The following is a 19,268-nucleotide window of genomic DNA, read 5'->3' on the forward strand; positions in this document are numbered from 1 at the left end:
CACTGATCCTGTAGCAATCAGAGGCTCCCCACCTGAGCCTCCCCTGTCCTTGGAATGTACCTTCTGCCCACAGTTCCCACAGTCAGAGCCCTTTCAAGGATGCAGCCTTGAGAGAGCAGTGCATTGTTGAGACCATCTGGATGGTCTATGTGACTGAACCCACTTAAGCCTCTCTATAAACTTCTATGATTCTGGTGGTTGGTTGTGGAGATCTACCCCTCTTGCAGTGCCCAAGGCAAGCCTGGTATGTAAGTTCACTTGCTTATTAAAACTGCCACCGACTAATTCAGAGTGATCTGCCACTTTCTTCAGTCTCTCTTTGCCCTCCACGTACAGAGGTCAGTTTCAGATTCCACCTGGGGAACACCCAAAATTTCGAGCCAACAATACAAGGAAGGAAAGGCAATTAATAAACTTTGCTTTATCAACCAGGTATTCACTCTGGGTCAGTAGAGTTTAATTCTGCATACCAATTTCTGGGAGCCCATGGAAAGCACGGGACTCTGTGTTATCACATTCAAAGAGTACTTTAGTCAGATCTGGTGAGTGAATTCCATGTGAGTGATCTTATAAAAGAAAAATATAATCTGATAATGACAAGTGAAATTTCTACTTGCAGTAATAAGGCATATACAAGGGAGTCCAATTTAAAGAGCTACCAGCTTCTGTAACAGAAAAAGAAAGCATTATCTAGAATTCAGATTATTATATGGCAGCTAAAACTTTTGTTTGGATAATGTTAATTTCATTAAAAACCAGTTCTTACTATTGATCATGGCATATTTCAAAATGCATAGCTTTTAGGATGTTCCTGTTATTAAGACCTTCAGAAAGCTCTTTGTGACATTTCTGAATACAAGGCTTTCAGAAATGTGTTTTCTGGGTTATATTGATATGCTCATATAGTCCATATGCATGAGCCAAAAGAAATTAATTTTGCTTTATCATTTTCTTAATGATGACAGTATTTTCAAATGAAAAAGTATAAAAATGGACATGTGATATAAATATTTACATGCTCTAATCCCATGTCACAGTGTATTATTTAAAAATATTTCAAGTAAGATGAAAGATTAACATTTAGGTCAATATTTAATGCTGAGTTAAATCTATCCATGAAAATAACTCATTTGAGTGATTATAGGATAAACAAATAATGGTAATGAAAGATCTATTTTGCTTATGACTAAATTAGCTCATACATGAACACTGAGAAGTATTGGTAAATAACTATTCTTCTGTCTGCTAGATAATATGTTTGTTTGCAATTACAATAGTAAGCTGAATTTAAGATAAGTTAAAATGTTAAAGAAACAGAAAGATAAAACAAAACTGCACTTCTTGGGAAAAATCTAAAAAATAAGCATCATAAGGCACTGATAATGTTTAAATTCTGGGATTCCCTAGGTACTGCATCAGATGCCAAGCCCTCATATGGTCTCAAAAATTTTACCAACACTTAGATTTCTTAACGATAATCAGTAAAAAAGGGATTAACTTCCGTGTCAGGGGTTGGCAAACTAAGGTCTGTGCTTGTTTTGGTAAATTAATTTTTATTGGAACAACATAAATACCCATTCATTTATATTTGCCAGGACTGCTTCTGCACTGCAGTGGCAGACCTGAGTAGTTGAGATAGAAACTGTATGGCTGAAAAGTCTAAAATATTCACCATGTGACCCATTACAGAAAAACTTTCTGATACCTATTCTATGTTAAGGATAATCTTTAAAGCTGGTGTAAACCATGGTAGGGCTATGGAGAATTGGAGAATTTTCAAATCTACTACAGATGTCATAAATTACAACCAAATAATTTTTTATATCACCTTTAAAAACAATTTTATTGAAGTATAGTTGATTTACAGGATTGTGTTAATTTCTGCTATACGGCCAAGTGATTCAGTAATACACATCTATAATCCTTTGTCATATTCTTTTCCATTACGGTTTATCACAAGATATTGAATACAGTTCCCTGTGCTAGACAGTAGGACTTGGTTGTTTATCATCCCATACATAATAGTTTGCATCTGCTAATCCCAAACTCTCAATCCTTCCATCCCCTTCTCCCCTCCCCATTGGCAATCACAAGTCTGTTCTCTAAATATGATATCACTTTTTTTGTAGTAAGAAAAATTTGACTTTTCCTCTTGACTTTTTTTTCTTTGAAATATTTCTGGAAATATTAAGACAAAATGTTCAGGTTATTTGATAATGGTTTTGATTCATGGATTTTTTTTTTCTTCCGTGATTTGACAGGTAAGGTTTTATGCCACAGGTGAAACATTTTTAGAAATTTAAGACACGTATAAGATTTGTCAAGAGCATAGCTGTCTAGACTTCCATTGGAATACATCTCTTTAGTGGGGTCAGGAGCTGGGGTAATTCTAAACCATGCAGATTATTGGGTTTCACCCTTAGAGATTTTGATTTATTAGGTCTGAAGTGGAATCCTGCTCTTGCTTAAGAACCATGACTACAGAAGTCAGATATGTTTGGGTACTTCACCTAGTTTAACATCAAACAGTATTCAGGAAACATAATATTCTTCTTGCTGGAGAACGTGCCGATTATACTCTGCTTCATACAAACTATTTAAAATCTCAGTCAATGGAGTCTACCAAAAAACGTCAATCATAAAAAACATGGAAATATGTAGAGAAACTACAGAAATTTATTTTCAAGCCTTGCATCTTTAATTAATAAAGTACTGATAACACATATTAAGCAATCAGCCTTATCTCTAGATGCAGTGCAGAAAGTAGTATCTTCTCTCAGTGAAAGCTAGTGCAAGAGGCCAGAGCTCAGTGGGCATTGGGTGAGCAAAAATGGAATTTTGCCTAAATAATAGGATAATGGAATATCATAACATTAGCAACTAAAATTTGAGTAGCATTTTATAATTCATACACAATTATCTTCTCATTTTATCATCAAGGCAATACAAATGATGTGGTTGACATTGTATTCCCACAATGTATTGATAGATACTCTAAGATCATAGGGGCTCCACTAATTGCCCTTCCCAGGTTAACAAAGAAATAAAGATAGGCTCCAGGTGATGCTCATCTTCAGATTCGGATTAAACGAATGACATTATGCCTGTAGTAAAACTTTAAATGACTATATACACAAGGTCAGGTTTATTTATTTTGGTACAGCAAGGGTGAACACATTCCAGAGCAACTGTAGGGCATCTCAGTAAGAGGGACTTGGAAAGGGGTTCATGGGATATTTGGACCTATGCTGGGTAATTCTAAGGACAGTGGTTTAAGGAAGCAGGGACCAGTCCTGCATGAGAACTGTCAAAAAAGAAGGACAATATTATGATAATAACACAAATAATAATAATTACTTTTATATTATACAGTTAATTATAAAAATAGAAATATATTATAAATATAATTATGTAATATAAATGTATAAGTGCAATTATATAAATAAAATTATATATTTATTATATTATTATACATTATAATGCATATTTTATAATGTATATAATGATATGCAAATATATTAATATGTAAATATATATTATGTGTATTATGATATACAGTATAAAATTAGCATTGCATGATCAATCATTAACACAATAGTATTAATAACATAAATGAATTTTAATAATATTTCTCTAGGACACAAGGAGTGAAGTGTGGTTAGCATTGTCATGGCTGAAAAAGCAAACATTGTTTGTGGCAGACAGAAGAGGTAGATGTTTGGGCGTTTCTGTGGCTGTGGAATGGCCTAGTTTCTGTCTCATTCCATATACTCACAGAATCATCTGTCTCTGTCTGGTTGATATTTTATTCTCATTTGGGAGTATAAAGGTTTAGCAGCCATATAATGCAAGCTGAGTTCTTCTAGATTCTTGATGGGAAGACAGAATTTAAAGACCATCGTAATAATAAATGAATTCAAGAATAAAACCATTTTTACATGGTAACAAAATATTATACGTGTTAGCAGAATGTAACCAGATAAAAGTTATTTAGGGAAAGAGACACTTCGTGTGTACTATCTATCTTTAATTAATGCAGAATATTTTGTATATTCAGATCAAAACTTAATTTATTTTAGTTGTAACAAACCTGTTTTTTTTTTTTTTTAATTGAAACACATAGTCAAAGGAGAAGCAAAGAAGTTAGGGACTGAATATAAGAAGTAAATAAATAAATCATACACTCATTAAGTTAGCCCATGGCTCTGTGGGGACAACAGTGCATTGTGAAATCAAAAGTTATAAAGGAAATTGTTAATGTCTATTTGATCATCAAAGACATAGCAATATGATAGATACAATTCAGAAAATCAGGGACTTGTATGAATATTAATCTAAGGAAAACAACATATGACAAGAAGTTTTAAAACACTCTAAAATTAAACAGATACATTTCTTAACATAAGACTTAATGTGTAGAGAAAAATATCTCACAATGAACATGATAAAAATATGTATATATTATTTACAAGGCCAAATAAGAAAGATGGCAGACTTACAGGAGAAATTCAGTTTATAAAGAATAAATTAATTTAATTAAAAATACCCATAAACACAATTCTTATTCCCTATTTTACATAATTCAACATACTAGAAAGTTTGGAAAAATTTAATGCAATATCCAGATGTAAGATACTTTGGTATTTCATAACCCTGAAAACTAAGCTTTACTTTTTCATATCCTTTATCTTGTTGCAGCTTCATCCAAACTTTTAGATTTCTCTAAGTACAAACATTATAATGCATCAAATTAATCAAATCAAGTAACTGAATAGCCCAGAGTTCTAATTACTTTGATTAGACCCTTAAATTATGAAGTAATTTATAATTTTTCGTTATAATCAATGTCACCTGTCTACAGAAACAAATAAATATGAAAGGACATTTTAGTAATTTTATTTCACTAGATATATGTTCTTTAAATGAAAATTAGAAACTTTTCTAAGACAACATAATTATATATTTAAAGTGAAAATTTTTGAGGAAAATAACTCTTACATATTTTTTTTGGCCTAGTACATTTTTGTTGACTTTTGGAGAATCCATATTTTAAAATAGTAACACTGAAGATGAAAACAAATTCTCAGAAGAAGGTCAGTATTTGCACAGTATTTCTTTATTTTAAGGAAAATAAAATTGAAACACACTGAAACAAGGCTTTGTGGTTTACAGTGCAGGATATTTGACTTATATACAAGAATATAATTCAGTAATTTTTAATTCTATATCCATTTTTATTGAAGTATAGTTAATTTACAATGTTTTGTTAGTTTCAGGGGTACAGTAAAGTGATCCAGTTACATAAGTGTGTATATATATATATATATATGAATACATACATATTCTTTTTCAGATTCTTTTCAATTACATGGTATTACAAGATATTGAGAAGGGTCAGAAACCTGATTCCTTTCTGACTTGCTGATCCTCCAGCCGTGTGGCTGACAGGGTCTTTGTGCTCCTGCCGGGTGTCAGGCCTGAGCCTCGGAGGTGGGAGAGCCGAGTTCAGGACAATGGACCACCAGAGACCTCCTGGCTCCACATAATATTAATCAGTGAGAGCTCTCCCAGAGATCTCCATCTCAACGCTAAGACTGAGCTCCACTCAACGACCAGCAAGCCCCAGTGCTGGACACCCTATGCCAAACAACTAGCAAGACAGGAACACAACCTCACCCATTAGCAGAGAGGCTGCCTAAAATCATAATAAGTTCACAGACACCCCAAAACACATCACCAAAAGTGGTCCTGCCCACCAGAAAGACAAGATCCAGCCTCATCCAACAGAACACAGGCACCAGTCCCCTCCACCAGGAAGCCTACACAACCCACTGATCCAATCTTACCCACTGGGGGCAGACACCAAAAACAATGGGAACTACAAACCTGCAGCCTGCAAAAAGGAGACCCCAAACACAGCAAGTTAAGCAAAATGAGAAGACAAAGAAACACAAAGCAGATGAAGGAGCAAGGTTAAAACTCACCAGACCTAACAAATGAAGAGGAAATAGGCAGTCTACCTGAAAAAGAAATCAGAATAATGATAGTAAACCCAAACTCCTGTATGTGTATATATGTTAATCCCAAACTCCTAATTTATTTCCCATTCCAGTAATTTTTATTTTATAAGATGTGCCCTGTAGTGAATAAAATAACCTGATGTTATACATCATTACAATAGGAAATGATTTTCAATTAAAAAAATCAGTCTCTACACATTGTACCAAAGAAAATATGAAAGTTGCAGCTAATAAAAGAGTGGTTCACAGCCCCCCCCCCCACTTCATATAAGATCTACCTGTATTAATACTATCTCTTTCCTCCCCCCAAAATTATTCCAGGTGAACTCTGCCCTTATCATTTAATTTTGATGAGTGGTAGTGCATAGTTTCTGTTTTCCTGGAATTGACAAGAGGTTAAGAGCTGAGTTATAAGGCATCAGTTTGTCTGTATTCTATTGATAACTTCAAAGGATCAGCTGATATGGTACCTGACAGTTGTTTAGAGCTTGCTGATACCTGTCATTCCAGCAGGACCAGTGTTAAAACCCCACTTCATCCTCCTCACCTTTCCCAACTTCTGTATGAATTGAGTGTTAGTCAAACATTATTCTTTTCTCCTCTACTTGCTGGGGCCTTAGATGCTCTATCTATTTCTTTATATTTACTTCACCTATTTAATGCACATATTTTTAAATTTAACTTACAACAAATTAAGGTTTTCTCCATCATTTTCACTCTTGCTTTTATACAATCAATAGTTGCTAAATTTTACTCTCATTTTTACATATGTTCATATGTAAAACATATGTACATATGTTTACATATGTTTATTCAACCTTCCTTCTTTTGTTAGAAACTATCCATTTCCCCCTGTCAGAGGAGGGTGATTAGTAGTAAACTCTGTTTTGTTATCTACAAATATCCTTATTCACCTTCTTTCCTAAAAAATCATTTGGTGGGAATACCATTCTTAGTTAACAGATATTTTCCTTGAATTCAATACAGATGTAATTCAATACAGATGGAACTCTACCTTCATTGTTGCAATGGAAAGGCACTCAGTCTAGCCTTACTCTGAAGATGACCCCCGCTCTCAACTTACCCACCACTTTTTAAGATCTCTTTTGCTTTGGGGTTCTACAATTTCTCTGGAATGGGTCTAAGCTGGGCTATGTTTTTTATTTGTATTGTTCTTAAATCTCAGTTTCTTCATTCTTTTGTTTATCTAGCTCATCTGGATCTAGAAGGATCCAGATCACCCTGCTGGGGAGCAGGGTCTAAGTCTTATTCTTCCTTTTAGCTTCACCACATTAAGGCAACCCTAGATGTTATCACCTGTTACATATGGTGTAGTTGACTATTAAAGTCAAAATTCAAGGTTTTCAGAAACCCTCTGAGTGAAAGTTAGTGCTAGCCCTGGCTTTCCTCCCAGGGATTCAGCTTTCACTATATTTGGGGGATCTGAGGATTTCTTATTCTCATGTCCATTCATAAATATATTCCTCTTTTTAAATGTATTATATGTAGCATTTTACTTGCTTTAATTTGCAGGGTCACTCAAAATATCTCATACAACAATGCACAGAAAGTTGAGTCCGACTTCTTTATTAAGAGGGGTGTGAAGGCATAAGGAAGACAGGGACTCACTTATTTGAGATGTAGAGTCTGCAGTGTGTTTGGCCTCCCTTCTCCTTTTCTCCTATTCCCCTCCATGGGTGGGTGGGGGACAGGGTAGGGTGCCAAGTTAGACTTGTTGTCTTTCAAAGTCCTGACTTGAGGTTTCTTATGTAGGATGACAATGATTTAGAACAAAAGCAACCAGAAGGGACTATTCAATTTACCCCCTGAGTAGAGCCCATTGTTTTCTATTTCTTTTTTTAAAGGACAACCCTAGGAAAAGTCCAGGAAGAGGAAAGTATGTGTGAGATGGATGTTCACACCCCCATCTCTACTACAATCCCAACCCAACCAGTGAAGTCACAGCTCCCTCGAAATCATAGGCACCTCTAAATAATACATTCATTAGTCCGGCTTGGGTTAGGTGCCAATCCCTTGGTCAAGGAGCAGTGAGCATTTCGGTGATTCTCCCACCAGGAGTACATGAAGTGGGGAAGGGGCATTTCTGTAAGGGGATAGCCAGATAGCTATAAAAGACAAAGGGAAAGACATAATGGGCAGACAAGAGCATCACGTGACCAGGATGGCTCACATTGAAATTAAGATGTTATTGGAACAGGAAAAATGATAGCAAAGCTTGCAAGAAATATATGCCTAGAAAGATATCATGGGGGAATAATATTCTTGTACACAAGAAGGGAGCCCAGAATATTAAGGATTAATATTTAAACATGAAAGAAACTTGGAAAAAACTGCAAATAGTCTAGTTTAAAAAGAAGAAAATCAATCAAAGGTGCAGATTTTACATGAGGTGTTAAAAACTCTTGATGAGTGCCTTAAGCCAAAGAAACCAACACATTTTTGTATTAATGTGAGAATTAATTATATTTTCACCATGGTTGTGTGTTTTTCCTTAAAGTCTACTAAACAATACTGATGGTTTAAATAACTATTCTATGAAATAATTATTTTATATTATACACAGGCCTGTATACAGATATGTGTTTGGTATTTTCAGGTTAGTTGTGTATATTTCCTAGAATAAACTATAAGTTTCTTAAAAACAAAGAAACAGTTTGTCTTGAGGAAATAAAGAAATATTTCAATGCTACATATGTCTCTTCAAAAATCAATAAATGGATTGATTAATTAACAGATTAAATTGGGTAGGAACACTGATTTGGCCTTTTTAAGCAGCTTTGATCAGAGTTCTAGAAAATCGGTCACTGGCAAACAATAGAAAATAGAAAAGAATATTCTGAAGCCCATTGTATTTTGTTTTTCTTTGTTTGATTTTCTCTTCCCCTCTCTACCAAGACAGAATTGAAAAGCTCTTTTCCACTGTCATCCAATATTAGACATTTTGCCAGACAGGCAAAGTGGAGGTAATATCATAAAGGGTAATGACTAAATTTATTTTAAAGCATCTGCTTCTACATCTTTGGAAAGAAAGTGATTCAGAGCTGAGAAATCTGGTTAATGCAATCAAAAATCCCTGTGGTACCATTCTTGACCTTTAAAGCCAACACACATTTGCAGAATGGAAAATTGAGCAGGAAGCCTGCTTTCAAACCCTTGCTTAGTGATGTTTGGTGGTTCACCAGCTAGCCAGCCCTCCTTATCAATATTTCAGAGTCTGATGGAACAGCTGCCCTTTGAAACCAAAGGTCATATTCAGAACTGGAAAATAAAATGGCTTGCAGAAAGTCATCTCTAGCAGTACTAATCTCAGCTACAAAACAATATGGAAAAAATTTAGAAAGAAATATTTTTGGAATACATTTCAGAAAAGGTATTTCTAATAGTGGACTTAGAAGCTTCGAAAGTTATAATGTGTTAGTTATTATTTATTTTTAATTTTAATTGGAGTTTAGTTGCTTTACAATGTTGTGTTAGTTTCTACTGTAGGCAGTGAATCAGCTATACATATACATATATCCCCTCTTTTTTGGATTTCCTTCCCATTTAGGTCACTGCAGAGCATTGAGTAGAGTTCCCTGTGCTTTACAGTAGTTTCTCATTAGTTATCTATTTTATACATAGTATCAATAGTGTATATATGTCAATTTCCATCTCCCAATTCATCCCACCCCTCCTTCCCCCTTGGTATCCATATGTTTGTTCTCTACACCTGTGTCTCTATTTCTGCTCTGCACATAAGATCATCTATGCCATTTCTTTTAGATTCCACATATATGTGTCAATATACTATATCTGTTTTTCTCTTTCTGACTTACTTCACTCTGTGTAACAGTCTCCAGGTCCATCCACATCTCTACAAATGGCCCAATTTCATTACTTTTTGTGGCTGAGTAATATTCCATTATATATACGTACCACATTTTTATCCATTCATCTGTCGATGGACATTTAGGTTGCTTCCTAATTGCGGTAACAGAAAGACATTCATGCCGATATAGGTACAAGAGTTTCTTTTGTTAAATCACATAGATGATCTTCTAAATATTTGTGGAACTAGGAAAAAATGCACACCCAAGGTACATGGATCCAGAATTTGAAAGTTAGAGACCGAAACCATCCCTTCTTTTCATCTCTGCCTCTCACTGTATTATCTAATGCACTCACCTACTTCTCTACAAAAACAAACTTCCTAATGAGTTATGCCTTTTCCTCAATGGCTTTAGTATGCTCTATCATCCATTCTGGTTTTACATCCATAGGGTTGAACTCAAGTTCAACACTTGGCATACTTTAATTAACCTCAACTCTAAGGTTTCTAGTTCAAATTCTTGTAAAATCAGACTAAGCATTGTTTATAGATTAGGTTCCTTAAGTCAAAACTTCATTCCTGTTAATGGCATTAAAGGAGTTACATGCTACCAAGAAAACAAGTAAATAAAGGCAGAAAGGGATGGTTGGAACTTCAGTTGGCTGCAGATTATTTTCAAAGAGGGTACAGATAGGGAAGCAATTATCAGCTTCTCTATGAAAATTAGTGAAGTAGATTCAAGGTAGAAAGGAGACTATTGGTCCATCAATTTAAACCTATTGAGCTAATTTATTTTACTTAATGAGGGACTGTTGTGTGATCTCCAAAGTAAACAGCCTAATTCTGAAAATACCTATGGATGAACTATGTTTTCTTGCCTTATTTTTTTAAGGATTACCAAAAAGCATTGGAAAATAGTAAGACATAAATGATATCACTGACCAGGATTAGAACATCAGACTGTTTATGATAGTAGAGGAAAGAGGTATAAAGTTACAAATAAACTTGAGAAAAAATGTTTGGAGAAACAGCAATTAAACCTCAACAGATGACATTATGGTTAAAATGGTGACCTTGACACTAAGGAAATTCTCCCGTTTGATAACATAGGAAAGTTGAACCAGACTCATGTGATAGTCATTTTTCTGAGCACTAACAGTGAGCTGGACAATAAACCTAGAATTAAAATAATAATAACAGCAACAATAACAGCAGTAATAAACAAAACCCCACCTCTGGTATCAGGGAGCTCACAATCTAGAAATTTTATCTCTTCTAGCCCTAAAATTCTGCTAACTTATGTGTTCGGGGCAATAGCGGTATTGAAGAAGATAATATTATATATAATATCCCAGAACCAGGGATGCACAGATCTGCCCTAGTGCAAGCTTTCTTCCACTATAAGACTCCTAAAGCTACCTGCACTAAAGAAATTTCAAATTGGAAGCAAATTAACACTTTTTATTAATGGAACGAATGTTGAAACTCCCATGTTAGGCTTTGGCAAATGCAGAATTATGGAATGTGGAATACATTTATAGGCCTAAAATGGTCTTTGCTTAATTTCTGAAACCTAAATCCAAAACTGGGTCTTACTGCCTTCTGTTCATCAGCATGACATGAAAGACTGAAGCAGTGAAGGTCAGGGGTCATAAGTGAGTTCATTGACCCATCTTGCTGCTAGACTGGTCGTTGTGGCAGATAGGAAAGATACTGTTTCTCAAAAAAAAAAAAAAAAAAAAAGCAGTGGAGGAGGAAGGAAAGGAAAGAAAAGGAAAGGGGGAAAAGGAAAAGAAAGAAAAAGAAAATATAGCTCAATCACTTTCTTAGAGTTCAAAGTCAGATTAGCAAATACTTGAAAGAGAAAAAAAAGCATGGTGGAGGCATGGTGGGATAGGAAAAGATATGCTTTCTGGATGTAAATAGGAATCTGTGAATCCACAAAACATAAAAAATCAGAGTTTGAATGTCCTGTGGATTCACAGATTTTACAAATTCTCATAAAATAAGTCCATATTCCTGACTAGGGTCTACAAGGCCCTTCACCATCTAGTCTCCATCAACTTTCTGACTTCAGCCTCAGCCCTCTCCTCCTGACTGCTGGATACACTGATTTATTTCCTGGTCCCTGTATGTAACATGCACATCCTGCCCTTCCCCTCTACATAATGAACTCCTGTTCATCTCTAGCTGGAGATCAAGCCTTTCCATCTAATGAAAACATCCCCTAACTCCCATAGAAAGGCCTAGTTCTTCCTTTGCCATGATTTCCATAGAGAATTTACACAGCTTTTAGAAAACTATGATGTGTTTTTTTTCTTGCAGCTTTACTGTCTTCCCGAAAAAATGAACTCACTGAATGTAAGGCAGACGGTGCTTCATCTTTGCGCTGTGAAATATCTTGCTTAACAGGTGTTCAAAAATAAATAGCATACAAAAATTAAAAGTAATCTGAAGTACTTAAAGATATCATGTAATTTGCAACTAGCAACAAGAATCAACAATAAAGAAAATATTAATATAATGGTTTATTGTCTTCTTTAATACCAATGACAACGATCTTTTAAAAAATCCCTTCTCAATTCTTGAGTGGTTTGTAATCAACTAAGTAAATAAAGCATCCAATATGTGTTAGGATAGAGGTCCAAAAATGGCCCCTATTCTCCAAGCCTTCGTGTGTCCCCTCATCCTTTGCAACATGACTTTGCAATTTTTACCTTTGAATCTGGTCTGATCTTGTGACTTGCCTTAGGGTTAGACACTCACTTCTACTGTCTCTCTTGGAGCCCTGCCCACAATGAGAAACCAGACTGGACAAACATGGACCACGAGGGGCCATGTAAATCTGAACAGAGTCAAGTAGGTCTAGGCCAGGTCTTCTCAGACCAGCCAGTTCCCAGAAATCTGACCACAAATGCACGACAAGCCCAGGCCACTCAGTGAAACCATCACATCAATGTAGACACATGTAAAATAATAACTTTCTATGGTTTGAAGCCACTAAATTTGGGAGTGATTTATTATCAACAGCAGTAACTGACACAATATAATACAGAATTTTGAAAGGAGAAGAAAAATATCCCCTTACCTTAGAATAAGGACCAGACAAAAGAGCTAAGATCAAAATTATAAATATTTAAATACTTTACATACAATAACAGATAAAAGAATCAGTCAAAACCAGGATCTAAACTAGATTAAAAATCATATAATTATTCTTTTTCATGGGGATATTTTTGTCAGATTATTTTGTGAAAAACAGTTTTCACTACCTCAGGGTCTTATAGTCACATAAAAATAATTGTGTCATAATAAAAGAACTTTATTCATAGGAACATAAACACTCATATCAATATCTATTTTTTATATTGCTATCTGGCATCCAATTTTCTTGTAACATTATATTTAGACTCACAAATGTGATTGAAAATGTAGCTCCTCATTTGATTGCCTGGCTTTTCCATCACTAAAAGTGAAAAACTGAAACATTAGTTTTGTTCTACGACTTCATTCAATTTTTTCTTTTTAATCTCTTGAATGAGTGACTTTTTCAGATCAATATCCATGATTTATAAAGCTTTTTCATTACCTGTAGTATTAAACTATTTGAAGATTAATAATCCTTCTATTAAAAAACTACTGTCTATAAATAAAGTGTGGAAAAATCTGTTTATCTTATACATAAAGGTCACCATACATGTAACTAAAAACATAGTTCTATTTTGGATCATGCTTTTTATCTCACAGACTAAAAAACAAAATCACATGTACCTGGTACTGTGTGGGGACTTTAATATTAATTTGATTAATTCTCTGCATGATTCTTTTTGTTTTTAAAAAGAATCATCATGTGTATTTTCTTCATTTTCCTAAAGAGGACAGAGATTCAAGGACCTTTAGCAAAGGTTTTAAGATTGAAAGTTTTAAAGTGTAAGGATTTCAAGCTTGATATTTCTGTTTAGTAATACATGTGTAGTAAGTGGAATTTGGAAAATTCAGAACCATATATGAAAGAAAAAAATGTATAACTGTAGAAAATTTTACTCTGCAATTAAGGTATTCTCAAGGCTTCAAGTACAGGATCACAGAGCATATAGCTAAAGACTGGAATGATTATCACTTACAGGTGGAATCTCAAAAAACCAAACTTGTGGAAACTGAGAGTAGAATGCTGGTTACTAGGGCCTGGGAGGTGGGGGAATTGGGGAGAGGTCGTTGAATGTACAAATTTTCAACTAGTAGTTAAATAAGTTCTGGAGATCTAACGCACAGCATGGTGACTATAATCAACAATTCTGTTGTGTCACCTTCAAAGTTGCTAAGAGACTGGATCTCAATTGTTCTCATTTCCAAAAAAAAAAAAAGAAGAAGAAAATGATAACTATGTGATGTGATAGAGGTGTTGGCTAACACAATGGTGGTAATCATATTGCAGTATATAAATGTATCAACACGTTGTATACCTTAGACTCACACAATGTTGTATGTCAATTATAACTCAATAGAAAGAAAGACTGAAATAATCAGTTCAGCTCTGATCCCTTTACTGAGGTTTAAACCTAAGTATCTAATTATCAACCAGGCATGTCAATCTGAATATACAATGGATCAAACAAACCAAACCCTCACCTTCCCCTGCAAGCCTTAATTCTATAAGTAACACCATGATCCATCCCTTTGGTCAAACCAGAAACCTGGGCAGTAGCTTTGATTTTTGTTTTTCATCAGAGATCTCCCTCCTCTTAAATCTTCTCTGTTTTAAGACCTACCCTTTCTATCTCATAAATACTTCTTGAACTTGTCTGCATCACAATTTCATTCATCTAATCTAAGCTAACACATCACACACAGACTCAAGCCACAACTCTCAAAATGGTCGCTGGGATTTTATTACAATCAAATCTTAATCTCGTCATTTCTAGACCAGGGGATTAAGCATTTTAACATGATCCACCAGGCCCCATGTTCCAAATCCTGACAAACTCTTAACTCCCTGGTCCAGATAGGCTGGGCTACTTCCAGGTTTCATTGTCTATCTCCCCTTGGGGATCTCGCAAATTCAGTCCCCTCTTCTCAGAACACTCTCACATACTTCTCCCTTAATTGGATAAATCCTACTTGTTTTCAGACATCATTTCCTCCAGGAAGTCTTCCACAAGGTTGGGTAAGGACTCTCGTGTTATTCCCAGAGCACCATGTGTTTATCTTATATCCCATCCTCCACTCTATTGCTTCAATCTCCAACTAAAGTATACCTCCTGTATCTCCAATTAAACTATAAGGTCACAGAGAATACAGCCTCTTCTTCTCATCCAGTTTAGTAATTGTTTAGTAATATTCTGATGCCTAGCAGAGTTCCTGGCTCATAATGAAAGAAATATTTGTTGAATAAATCAAATAAAGAATAAATAATTGTATAATAACTTTAAATGGATAACCCTAACTTGTCTATTGATTATATACATTTCCAATGTGGATTTGTTAAACTGAATATTTTTCTTATTGAACTTTACAAGATTAAGTACACTGAGTGAGGCAAGGAGGCAGACTATTAGAGTAGAAAGAATATTTGAATCAAATTAGAATAGAAGAAATCCAGTTTTGAACTACATTTACACCTGTAAAACCATCACCACAATCAAGATAGTGAAACTACCCCAAACTTTTCAAATTGTACATTCAAAATTGTATTCAATATATAGTTCATCGTATGTCATTTATACTTCAATAAAGCTGTTTAAAAAAAATAGGGGTAAATTGGTCAAGGGAAAATATTGGAAAATTATCATTTTAAACATAAAATATTAATATGTAATATATGCATTCATTCATAGATGGCAGATTTTGCTGTAAGACAAAGGAGAGATAATCAGATGGCAGAAGCATAGCAGGAGAGTAAAGTTATTACAAACACCACTCACCTGGATTGGTTATGTGCTATGCTGCTTTCTACCGTATACTCTTCTATCCAGTCTCTCTTTTAAAACATCACATGAAAGTAGAAAGAAAGCACTTAGTATTTTCTCTGCTCCCAAAGATTATATTGTAAACCACTCCATGTGCTCAAGTATGTGTTCTATTAAAATTGATTGAGCATAAGAAAATAATGAAATTGCATTTTAGACTTCTGGAAGTGGAGAGAACTTTACAATTTGGTCCACACTGCTAATTTCCCAGATGAGCAATCTGAGATCCAGAAAATGGCCTGAGCTTTAAAGGGTCACACAGCAGGCAGTGGCATTGGCATTCATATCACTCATTTCAAAATTCAGGGGAACACACTGCCTGAATTCTTTCTTTGAGTAGCTTTCTGGGTATAATTTATTATTTAATCAAATTCTATATCAGTCATCTTCCCCCAATAAAGAATATAAATGATGTTGCACGAGGAATTTATTCTATCCACTTAAGTAAAAATTAAGAATACTCCTTGCTACATACATCCATTTTTACCACTGCCTTACATCAATCGTTTCTCTCAATTACCCTCTCAAGTTTCACTAATAAAATTAACCTGCTGAACTTTCATTCTTCTTTAAATGCCTAAATCATTACATTGATATGGTAGGCAATTGGCCAATATAAATTTAAATAATGAAATTTTGGATTAGGAAAAGTCTTTCTGAGAAATCTATTTTTATTTTAACTTTTAGAGAAAAGCAGTCACTGAGGGTAACCTCAGGATTATAATTTCTGTCAACACTCTGAAAACTTATTTATAGCCAACTACTTATTTTAGACCTGGGGGTTGAGATTATGGTCCATTTAAAGATAAAAAGTTTACAATGGTTCAGTATACAGTTGCAATATATATGCTTTCAATCACAAGGCAATATGCTTCTATGGTAACAAATAACTGCATGGAAAAAGTTTTATATTAGTCATTGCTTTGAATCTTTCATTTTCATGAGCACTAAGCCACATTTTCTAAGACTGAAAGGCATTTTAAGAAACAAAAATGCTATTGGGTGCTACACTGACTGATTATGTTTATTTATAAAATCATAAAAGTTTTCAAAAAGTCATTTTCCTTTTGTCTTTTTCCTTTTCTTTTCTCTTTTTTTTCTGTTACTGTTGTTGTTATCACTTTTGACAGGTAGTGAGAAAAGATATAAAGAAAAAATAACTTTTTCCCCCAGTAATCCAAAGAGATTCATGAGGCATTCTTTAAACTGTATTTATGCCATGATTCTAATGAAATTATAGCCCTAGGTAGGTAATTAAGTGTCAAAGTTGTTTTTTACACAGATCAGCTACTGTATTTATGGACTTTAATTATAACATTCTGTTATGTTCAATTAAGTTATGGGAAAAAAACATGACAGCAAGTTTAGCAGTATTTGAGAAGCACAAAATGTGGTTTCTGTTAACCACTAGAAATGACCACTTGCAACACCATTCCAACTCATAGTATCCCACTCACAACATGAAGACATTTATGACACAAGGTTGTTTATATTCACTTAAGATTCACTCAGCTTAGACAATGGTTCATGAATTCACATCATCTGCTTGCTTCCAATAAGTACAGTATTAAAACCTGTCTGTTTTAGTTTTAATAGACCTTAAAACAATAACTCACATATAGCCAAAATATTTGGTGTATCCTTACCGAATACACACTTCCCATTAATCAGGATTCAACCTGAAAACCATAAGCAAAACTAGCCAGACGTCTCGTAGGACATTTATGTATATGTTACATGAGCGTACGTAGCTTAATAAATTTTCACAAAGTAAACACACTAAGGAAGCCAGCACCTAGATCAAGAAACAGAACATTATCGTAATTCCAGACACACACCTCCCCTTCCAGGCATTACTTCCACCCATAGGGCAACCAGTCTCCTAATCTCTAACACCCTGGGTAAGTTTTGCGTGTGGTTGACCTTCTCATTAATGGGCTAGTATGGTATATTCACTTTTGTATTTAACTTCTTTTGCTCAACGTTAAGTTGACAATATTTATCTGTTTGGTGTGTGTAGTTGTAGTACATGCTCATTGCTGGTTAGTACTTTTAAGTATTCAGGCTTTTTAAGAGTTGAAAATTGGTTTATATATATATATAAAAAATAAACATTTTGTTCTATAACAGTATGTTCTGTACCAATGTAAATGTATCTGCCAAATGACAAATAAAAATTTATTGTATTTTCCACTATGTACCACTGTTTTCCTACAATGTTTTCCCTTTACCTTTTGATTAGCTAGTGAGAACTATATGGAAAAATGAAGCATGAAGGAAAAAAACAGAAAATATTGGTTAACCATCCTCCACAGTAAATATTAAAATTGCTATATCTGAAATAATTACATTTCAAATTTGTAACATTCCTTGGTTTGCATTACATCTGTGCTCTTCAGTATAAGAAAGTTTTATATTTACATTTGCATGATGCTTGAGAGATAATAAAACATTTTTTATATTTTTTCATTTATATTCCATAGAACTCAGCTAGAAAAGGCAGTTGCTTTTAAGTATCTCTTATGTGTCTTGTACAACACTAACTATGATGTGATATTTTTTAAAAAGCAAACATCAGCAACCACAAGATAATACTTACTATCACAGTTATTGTGCTTAAAGAAAATAGTTTTGAGAGCTGAATATGACTAAGGCATCCCTGGAAGTAAAGGAATAAAAGAAAGCAGTTAATCAAATCAGGAGAATACAATACTCCTTTTTAAATAATAGCTTTAATTCTCTTTCTCCATTTTGAATGTGTCATTTTCACATACTGGCTTTTCTCATGCCTGGCCCCTCCCTCATAATCCCCAAAATTGGACTTTGAGATTGAATTTTACCATGCTATGGGCAGAAGGGGACCTATTAAGTTAGACAACATAGAAAAACAACTTTCAGACGGATATCTAAACGAAAAGATAAGTGTCCCTAGACTGTAAGATATTTGTGGAATCCCTTTGGCTGGTGATGGAGAACCACACCCACATCCAGGAAGGTAGTGCTGGCCTCATATAGGTCCACAGAGGTGGGAAGACCTTCTTAGAAGAAGCTCTCAAAGCAGTTAGGTTGTGAACACCTAGGACCCCAGGAACAAGTGGTATATTTCATCCACAGGGGGTGAGAATTATGGGTTCTTGCACAGGCCATAGGAAATTTGTGAGAAGAGAAGGAGCAAAAGTGAGAAAGACAGGACCAAAGTCCACAGGACCTTATACAGGGAAACAAGGGAATGACTTAGGTAACAGGGAAGAAAGTCACTGGATCACTGACTATAGAAATACACAAATCAGGGACTTGGCAACAGAGTAAAATCCCAACACTCAGCTGCTGGTGGATGCATATTCAAAGTTTCAGCATTAGAAATTCTAATTTTAATCTGAATTATTCAGCACTTAGTCTAGGATCTCTTATACTTCCACTGACTTGGGATATTGTTGGCCTTGGGTCTGCAGT

The 19,268-nt window shown here is 34.6% G+C and overlaps 1 long non-coding RNA gene across 1 annotated transcript; it reads left to right on the top strand.

The window, feature by feature from the left end:
- Positions 1-598: 598 nt before the first annotated feature.
- On the top strand, positions 599-4,834 carry LOC309659098. Its single transcript, XR_014262587.1, has 2 exons — positions 599-2,495; positions 2,610-4,834. It is a non-coding gene; the product is annotated as an uncharacterized lncRNA (long non-coding RNA).
- Positions 4,835-19,268: the final 14,434 nt, after the last annotated feature.

Source organism: Balaenoptera physalus (genome assembly GCF_965194825.1).
Source record: "Balaenoptera physalus genome assembly, chromosome: 3".
Lineage (NCBI taxonomy): Eukaryota > Metazoa > Chordata > Mammalia > Artiodactyla > Balaenopteridae > Balaenoptera > Balaenoptera physalus.